Here is an 8,678-nt window from a genome sequence, read left to right as displayed (position 1 = left end):
TTATCTCTTAAAAGGCTAGGGCAAGGAATTCTGGAGATCGGCCAGAGGCTGGACCAGCTGGGAGCTGGGCGTAATCAACCTTAAGGTCCTTTTTTTTTCTTCCGGTGAGAGAGTTCTTTGTTTTGCATAGAATGGTGGGGAGGACCCAGAGGGGAGTTTTAACTCCAGGCTATTTTGAGCCTGGTAACTTTCCTTCAGTAGCCCTCATAGTAAACAAGAGTCTGAAATGCAGTACTTGGATGCAATCTCAAAAATGACAGAATGATCTCTGTTTCCAAGGCAAACCATTCAGTATCACAGTAATTCAAGTCTATGCCCCAACCAGTAATGCTGAAGAAGCTTAAGTTGAACAGTTCTATGAAAACCTACAAGACCTTCTAGAACTAACACCCAAAAAAGATGTCGTTTTCATTATAGGGGACTAGAATGCAAAAGTAGGAAGTCAAGAGATACCTGGAGTAACAGGCAAATTTGGCTTTGGAGTACAAAATGAAGCAGGTCAAAGGTTAATAGGGTTTTGCCAAGAGAACGCACTGGTAATAGCAAACACCCTCTCCCAACAACACAAGAGAAGGCTCTACACGTGAACATCAACAAATGGTCAATACTGAAATTAAATTGATTATATTCTTTGCAGCCAAAGATAGAGAAGCTCTATACAGTTAGCAAAAACAAAACTAGGAGCTGACTGGCTCAGATCATGAACTCCTTATTGCCAAATTCAGAGTTAAATTGAAGAAAGTAGGGAAAACCACTAGACCATTCAGGTATGACCTAAATCAAATCCCTCCTCAGCCCTAGGCAAATACTAATCTACTTTTTTTCTCTATAGATTTGCCTGATCTGGATATTTCATATAAATGGAATCATAAGATAGTGACTTTTTAACTTTTGTGACTGGCTTCTTTTACTTAGCACGTCTTTGAAGTTCATCCTTGTTGTATCACATGTTTTCTTTGGAGAAACATCCTTTCAGATCCTTTGTCTGTTTTAAAATGGAACTGTCTCTATGTATTCTAGATACAAGTTCCCTGTTATATATATGATATGCACAATTTTTCTCCTGTTCTTTGGATTATCTTTTCACTTTCTGGGTGATATTCTTTGAAGCACATTTTTAATTTGTATGAAGCCTAACTTATCAGATCTTCTATTGCTTATGACTTTGGTGTCATATCTCAGAAATCATTGCCTAACCCAAGAGAGATAATATCTATTTCATAAGGTTGTTTTGAGGATTGAGTTAGCTGATTTATTAACTGTTTTGAAATACTTTTTAGACTCACCTGGGCTTCCCTTGAGGCTCAGAAGTTAAAGTGTCTGCCTGCAATGCGGGAGACCCGGGTTTGCAATCCTAATTTGCAATCCTGTGTTTTCTTTCAAGAGTTTTATAGTTTCAGCTCTTACCTATTTATGATTCACTTTGAATTCATTTTTGCATAGGGGTCCAAATTCATTATTTTGCATATAGATATCCAATTGTTCCAGCACCCTTTGTTAAAAAGACTACTCTTTGTTCTTTGTCAAAAACCAACTGACCATTTGTTTTCTCTATAGATTTGCCTGATCTGGATATTTCATATAAATGGAATCAAGCTCTCAATTCTGTCCCGTTGAGCTATATGTTTATCTTTATGCTCTCTCTGTTATTTTTGCAACTTCCATGTGAGTCTAAGTGAAGTGAGGTCGCTCAGTCATGTCTGACTCTTTGCGACCCCATGGACTGTAGCCTACCAGGCTCCTCCCTCCATGGGATTCTCCAGGCAAGAGTACTGAAGTGGGTAGCCAGTTCCTTCTCCAGGGGATCTTCCCAACCCGGGGATCAAACCCAGGTCTCCCGCATTGCAGGCAGACACTTTAACCTCTGAGCCACCAGGGAAGCCCAGGTGACTCTAAAAAGTATTTCAAAACAGTTAACAAATCAGCTAACTTAATCCTCAAAACAACCTTATGAAATAGATATTATTTATCTCCATTTTACTGTGAGAAACCCAGACTCAGAAAGGTTGAGTAACCTGCCTTGGGGCACTTGATTAATTGCATAAACTATGTGTCAGGCTCTCTCTAACTTATATGCAACTGTTCATTTAATTGTCACAATAATTCAGTGAGGTAGGTGCTATTATTTAGCCTCATTTTGTAGATGAACAAACTGAAGCTCAGAGAAACCGAGTTTCTTGCTTAAGGCCACACAGACAGCAAATAACAGAGATGGTAAATAATGGCTCTGGAGTTTGCGGGGTTTTTTTTTTGGCTGTGTTGTCAAGATCTTTAGTTGCAGTGTGCAAGCTCAGTAGTTACTCTGTAGCATGTCGGATCTTGGATCAAACCCAGGTCCCCCTACATTACAAGGTGGATTTTTAAACACTGGACCACCAGGGAAGTCCCTGGAACTTCTGTTCTTAACCCTACCGCTATATCATCTTCTATTTTCTTCTCAGAAACGTAAATGATACAGAGGAGAAAATTGGGACCAAATCAAAGCTGGTCTTGAATTCCAAACAGAGTTTTGACCTAATTGCCAACGATTTCCGAACTTTTTCTTTTAAAGATGGAAAACACTTGTGCCAACAAAATAATTTGCAAATGAAGAAACTAAGACTAAAAGAATTAAGAATGTCTCTTAATGCCTTGTAACTGTTCAAACACAGTGTGTCTTGAGTTAATCTGATGAAGTTCAGTTGAACAGGAAAGTGACCAAACCAGAAACAGATCAGAACAGAGAATATTAGCTGCCAGTGTTATTAATTGCAGCCAAACCAGTCTCCTCATTGTTTGAGAAGTTTAAAACTGAACTTGGAGGGGACTATGGGTCATCTAGGTCAGGGTCCCCAGCCTTTTTGGCACCACGGATAATTCAAGCACATGATATTTATTGTGTGTTATATGTGTTAGTTGCTCAGTCATATCCGACTCTTTGTAACCCCACCCCACCCCCAACCGCCCTGCTTTGTGACCATGTGGGCCATAGCCTGCCAGGCTTCTCTGTCCATGGGATTTTACCAGCAAGAATACTGGAGTGGGTAGCCATTCCCTTCTCCAGGGGATCTTCCCAACCCAGGGATTGAACCCAGATATCCTGCATTGCAGGAAGATAGATTCGTTACCATCTGAGCCACCATTAAGCATCAGATCCTGGAGTTTGGGGACCCCTGATATAGATGAAGGAGTCTTCTGGCTTAAAATATCCAAGTGGCAGTCTAGGAACACAGAAGAGAGGTTGAACTATCAGTTCATGAGAAAGCCAGGAGAAAAAAATCAGTACATAGAAAAAAGAATAACAGAAAACTGATGAGGAAGGCTGGAGAAACACATGGTCTGGAATACGAAAAGGCCCGAAAAACCCAGGGAGGTCACAGCTGGAAAAACTGGAAGAGGCTCAAGGAAGGAAGACTTTCAAGAAAAAGAAGCCCTCTGTCATGTGAAATGATGTACGAGGTAGAAAGACTGAGAAAGGACACAAGCTCGAAAGTTTTCTGACCTAGGAGAGCAGTGTCATAAAAATAAGGGGAGAGGAAGCGTCTCAGTTGCCAAGGAGGATCATGAAACAATGGAGGAAATGGGAATCCACCATTCATTTGAAAATTTGGACATGAAAAAAGATAAGAATTTAAACCAAGCAAGAGGGTTAAGAGAAATTGAGATGAGAAAGAAAGTAGATTAGAATCATAGAACCTTCTTCACAGAGCTAGAACAAATAATTTCACAATTTGTATGGAAATACAAAAAACCTCGAATAGCCAAAGCGATCTTGAGAAAGAAAAATGGAACTGGAGGAATCACCCTACCTGACTTCAGGCTCTACTACAAAGCCACAGTTATCAAGACAGTATGGTACTGGCACAAAGACAGAAATATAGATCAATGGAACAAAATAGAAAGCCCAGAGATAAATCCACGCACATATGGACACCTTATCTTTGACAAAGGAGGCAAGAATATACAATGGATTAAAGACAATCTCTTTAACAAGTGGTGCTGGGAGATCTGGTCAACCACTTGTAAAAGAATGAAACTAGAACACTTTCTAACACCATATACAAAAATAAACTCAAAATGGATTAAAGATCTCAATGTAAGACCAGAAACTATAAAACTCCTAGAGGAGAACATAGGCAAAACACTCTCTGACATACATCACAGCAGGATCCTCTATGACCCACACCCCAGAATATTGGAAATAAAAGCAAAAATAAACAAATGGGACCTAATTAAACTTAAAAGCTTCTGCACATCAAAGGAAACTATTAGCAAGGTGAAAAGACAGCCTTCAGAATGGGAGAAAATAATAGCAAATGAAGCAACTGACAAACAACTAATCTCAAAAATATACAAGCAACTCCTACAGCTCAACTCCAGAAAAATAAATGACCCAATCAAAAAATGGGCCAAAGATCTAAATAGACATTTCTCCAAAGAAGACATACAGATGGCTAACAAACACATGAAAAGATGCTCAACATCACTCATTATCAGAGAAATGCAAATCAAAACCACTAAGAGATACCATTTCACACCAGTCAGAATGGCTGCAATCCAAAAGTCTACAAATAATAAATGCTGGAGAGGGTGTGGAGAAAAGGGAACCCTCTTACACTGTTGGTGGGAATGCAAACTAGTACAGCCACTATGGAGAACAGTGTGGAGATTCCTTAAAAAACTGGAAATAGAACTGCATTATGATCCAGCAATCCCACTGCTGGGCATACACACTGAGGAAACCAGAAGGGAAAGAGACACGTGTACCGCAATGTTCATCGCAGCACTGTTTATAATAGCCAGGACATGGAAGCAACCTAGATGTCCATCAGCAGATGAATGGATAAGAAAGCTGTGGTACATATACACAATGGAGTATTACTCAGCCATTAAAAAGAATACATTTGAATCAGTTCTAATGAGGTGGATGAAACTGGAGCCTATTATACAGAGTGAAGTAAGCCAGAAAGAAAAACACCAATACAGTACACTAACGCATATATATGGAATTTAGAAAGATGGTAACGATAACCCTGTATACGAGACAGCAAAAGAGACACTGATGTATAGAACAGGCTTATGGACTCTGTGGGAGAGGGAGAGGGTGGGAAGATTTGGGAGAATGGCATTGAAACATGTGAAATGTCATGTATGAAACGAGATGCCAGTCCAGGTTCAATGCACGATGCTGGATGCTTGGGGCTGGTGCACTGGGACGACCCAGAGGGATGGTATGGGGAGGGAGGAGGGAGGAGGGTTCAGGATGGGGAACAACAACAACAAAAAAAGAGATAGAATCATAGAACCAACAAAGACATCAGAGATTATTGTGCCCAAACTCCTCTTCAGTGCAGGATGTCTTTGCAAAGTATACTTAACACTGAAAAGATTTCATTCTACAAAGGCTTAATGCACACCTCCCGGTGCGGGCCTTGCCAGGGTGCCCAGATATAGAGGAGAGCAGACCAAACAGAGGCCATGTGTGGTGGGAGCTTGTATTCTAGATGGGAACACAGATGTTAAATAGCTAGCTATACATTTAAGATTTTCATAGTTCTTGTTGTTGTTGTTCTACCAGTTTATTGCTACCAACCCATCTCCCTCCACCCTCCTTATGCATGCGTGCTCAGTCATGTGACCCCATGGACTGTAGCCCGCCAGACTCCTCTATCCATGGGCTTTTCCAAGCAAGAATATTGGAGTGGGTTGCCATTTCCTTCTCCAGGGAAGAGTTTTAGTTTTTACAAAGTTAAGAGTCTTATAGAACTTGTTCCAATGGTTTGTTCCAAAGCACAGCCAACAATGCTCCCTCTATTTCTCTCTCCCCAAAAGAAATCACTTTTACCAAGGTTAGCTGATTATTTTGGCCTGTTTTTCTGTTTCACCAAGCAATAAGCTTATATCGCTATTTCTCGACTTTCTACTTTGCGGCATTATCTACTCATTTTCCACTGTAGAAGATGAAGATCCTGGGAATTCTCTGGCCGTTCGGTGGTTAGGACTTTGTGCTTTCACACCAGTGAGGGGTGGGGGACAGGTTCAATTCCTGGTTGGAGAACTAAAATCCCACAAACCCACAGAGCAACCACACACACATAAAAAAACGGAGCTCCAACACCTCCCCTTAGCCTCTCATGTGCGTGTATGTGCTTCCTACTACCCCATACTCCCAATATGATTGTGACTTTGGTGAGATTAATAATCAAGGTTTACATAACTGTGCATGCAGTAGTAATAGCTAGGCCTTATAGAGCATTTTGGAGAAGGCAATGGCAGCCCACTCCAGTACTCTTGCCTGGAAAATCCCATGGACGGAGGAGCCTGTTGGCTGCAGTCCATGGGGTCACTAAAAGTTGGACAGGACTGAGCAACTTCACTTTCACTTTCATGCATTGGAGGAGGAAATGTCAACCCACTCCAGTGTTCTTGCCTGGAGAATCCCAGGGACGGGGGAGCCTGGTGGGCTGCCATCTCTGGGGTCACACAGAGTCGGACACGACTGAATCGACTTAGCAGCAGCAACAGCAGCATAGAGCATTTACTCTGTGTCAGGAACTTTTCTAAGCACGTTAACATTAATTCATTTAATTCTCATGATAATCCTATTATTGTCCTTCCATTATACAAATAAGGGAACTGGGACACAGAGAGGTCAAGTAACTTGCCCAAGACCATGCACGTAACTAGTAAGTGGAAAATCTGGGATTTAAATCCAAGTATTCTGGCTGTTGAAGACAGGACCTATTGTACCCACCCTGGCTTTCTGTGAAGGACTCAGCAGTACTGGAGTGCGTGCCCAGCCTCTGAGATGCTCAATTATTTCCTAAGTTTTCAAGTACAGCCCTACCTCCTGGGCAGACATCGCCCCTTTGCTAAGCATCCAGGCTATAGGGAGGGAACCTGCACCTTCCCTCCCTCTTCCCCAAAGTTGTCCTCTCTCCCTCCCCTCTGTCAAGTGCAATCACTTCCAGCTGGCTGCTATCGTCACTACTTTATATGAAGTTAAAATGTAAAACAAACACGGTTCAGTGGTTAGGATTCCGCCTTCCAATGCAGTGGGTGTGGGTTCGATCTCTGGTCAGGGAGCTAAGATCCCATGTGACTTGTGGCCAAAAAATCAAACCAAACCAAAACATAAAACAGAAGCAGTAGTGCCATAATTCCATAAAGACATTAAAAACCCGTCCACATTAAACAAATCTTGAAAAAAATAAAAACAATTACACACACAAACTTTATTATGCTTCTCTGTTCACAGGCACCCACAGATTTGCAGCTTACTTATTCAAGTAGCAAACTATGATTACATTTCCTTTTCCAAGCAACTGTTTGTTTTCCCATAGTTAGTAGCTGTATTTGCTTAGTTTTTTGTTGTTTTTTCCTATGGATTCTCTGCCAACTCCCGCTCTGGCTGTTCGTTGGTTTTTAAATCTGTTTTAAAATGTTCAGACATATAAGGTAGTCTATCAATTTCACCTTCCCCTGCAAAAAAAGTCTTTCCCAGAGCTTCATGAGCTGCTGCAGAATATCTAGTTTCCCTCTCTATTTGTTGTATAGCTCTCTTCCTAGGATCCCCTTTCACCATCAACCTGGGAAGTCCTATCTTCTATGTTGGATCTCCTGTTTTCTATTAATATGTCTGGGTCTTCTTTCTTGGTTGACTTCTTTAATTTGATGGAGTGTGTTTTCTAGTGGCTTTCTGAGAAGGGTTCATGGCAGATAAATGTTTTTAGACTTTGCATGCCTGAAAATACCTTTATTCTGCCCTCATACTTGATTGATGGTTTCACTGGATATCTTATTCTATTTCCCCCAAATTTTTGGCGAACTTGCTTGATTGCCTTTTAGCTTCCAGTGTGTTGTTTAGAAGTTCGATGTCGTTTTGATTCCTGGTGTTCGTATGTAGCATTTCCCTCTTCCCCTCTGAAGCATTCATCTCAATGTTCTGAAATTTAATTCTGTTGTTGCTCAATGTGAATCTGTCTCCTTTCACTCTTCTGGGAATTTCAATGATCCATCAGTATGGAAACTCATGTCCTTTGGTTTTGAAATTTTTCTTTCATGATTTCATTTATGATTTCCTTTTTCTTTTCTGTCTTTCCTTCCTGTTTCTCAATTTTCTCTTTCTCTTCATTATTTTAATGTTGGGTGTCTTGGACTGGTACCATGATTGTCTCATTTTTGTTCCTAATATCTTCTTTCTGGGAGATTTTCTCAACTTTATCTTCCAACTTTATCTTTCCAATATCACACTTCTAAATACTCTTTTAATTCTGACTGGATTTAAAAAAAAATTTGGGAGCATTATTTCATGCTTACAGTATATTCTCTTATCTCTCTGAGGAAAATAATGAGTTTTTCCTCAAGTTTTATTTTCCATGAATGGCCTTTACTCTCTCTGTGTTTTCCCCTGTTTTTCACATTCTATATTTTTCATGTTAGAGGCTTTCCTCAAGAGCTCATAATCAGTCCTTCTATTAAACTTGTAATAAGCACTTCCAATGAGAAGTGAGAGTGTATAAGATAAAGGGAGTGGAGTAGAAGGAGGGGAGCCAGGAAGACGGAAACAGGGGAGAATGGAAAGCCTACCAGGCGCTGGGCATTGTCTGTGCAAGGTCCTGAGAAAGGAAGGAGCGCGGCGTATTTTATAAACTGAATAAAACCACACAAAGAGTGACACGGAGGGAGCTCCCCGGCAG

Source organism: Bos mutus, chromosome 19 (assembly GCF_027580195.1).
Source record: "Bos mutus isolate GX-2022 chromosome 19, NWIPB_WYAK_1.1, whole genome shotgun sequence".
In the NCBI taxonomy this organism is placed as follows: domain Eukaryota; kingdom Metazoa; phylum Chordata; class Mammalia; order Artiodactyla; family Bovidae; genus Bos; species Bos mutus.
Note: the sequence above shows the minus strand (reverse complement) of the source record.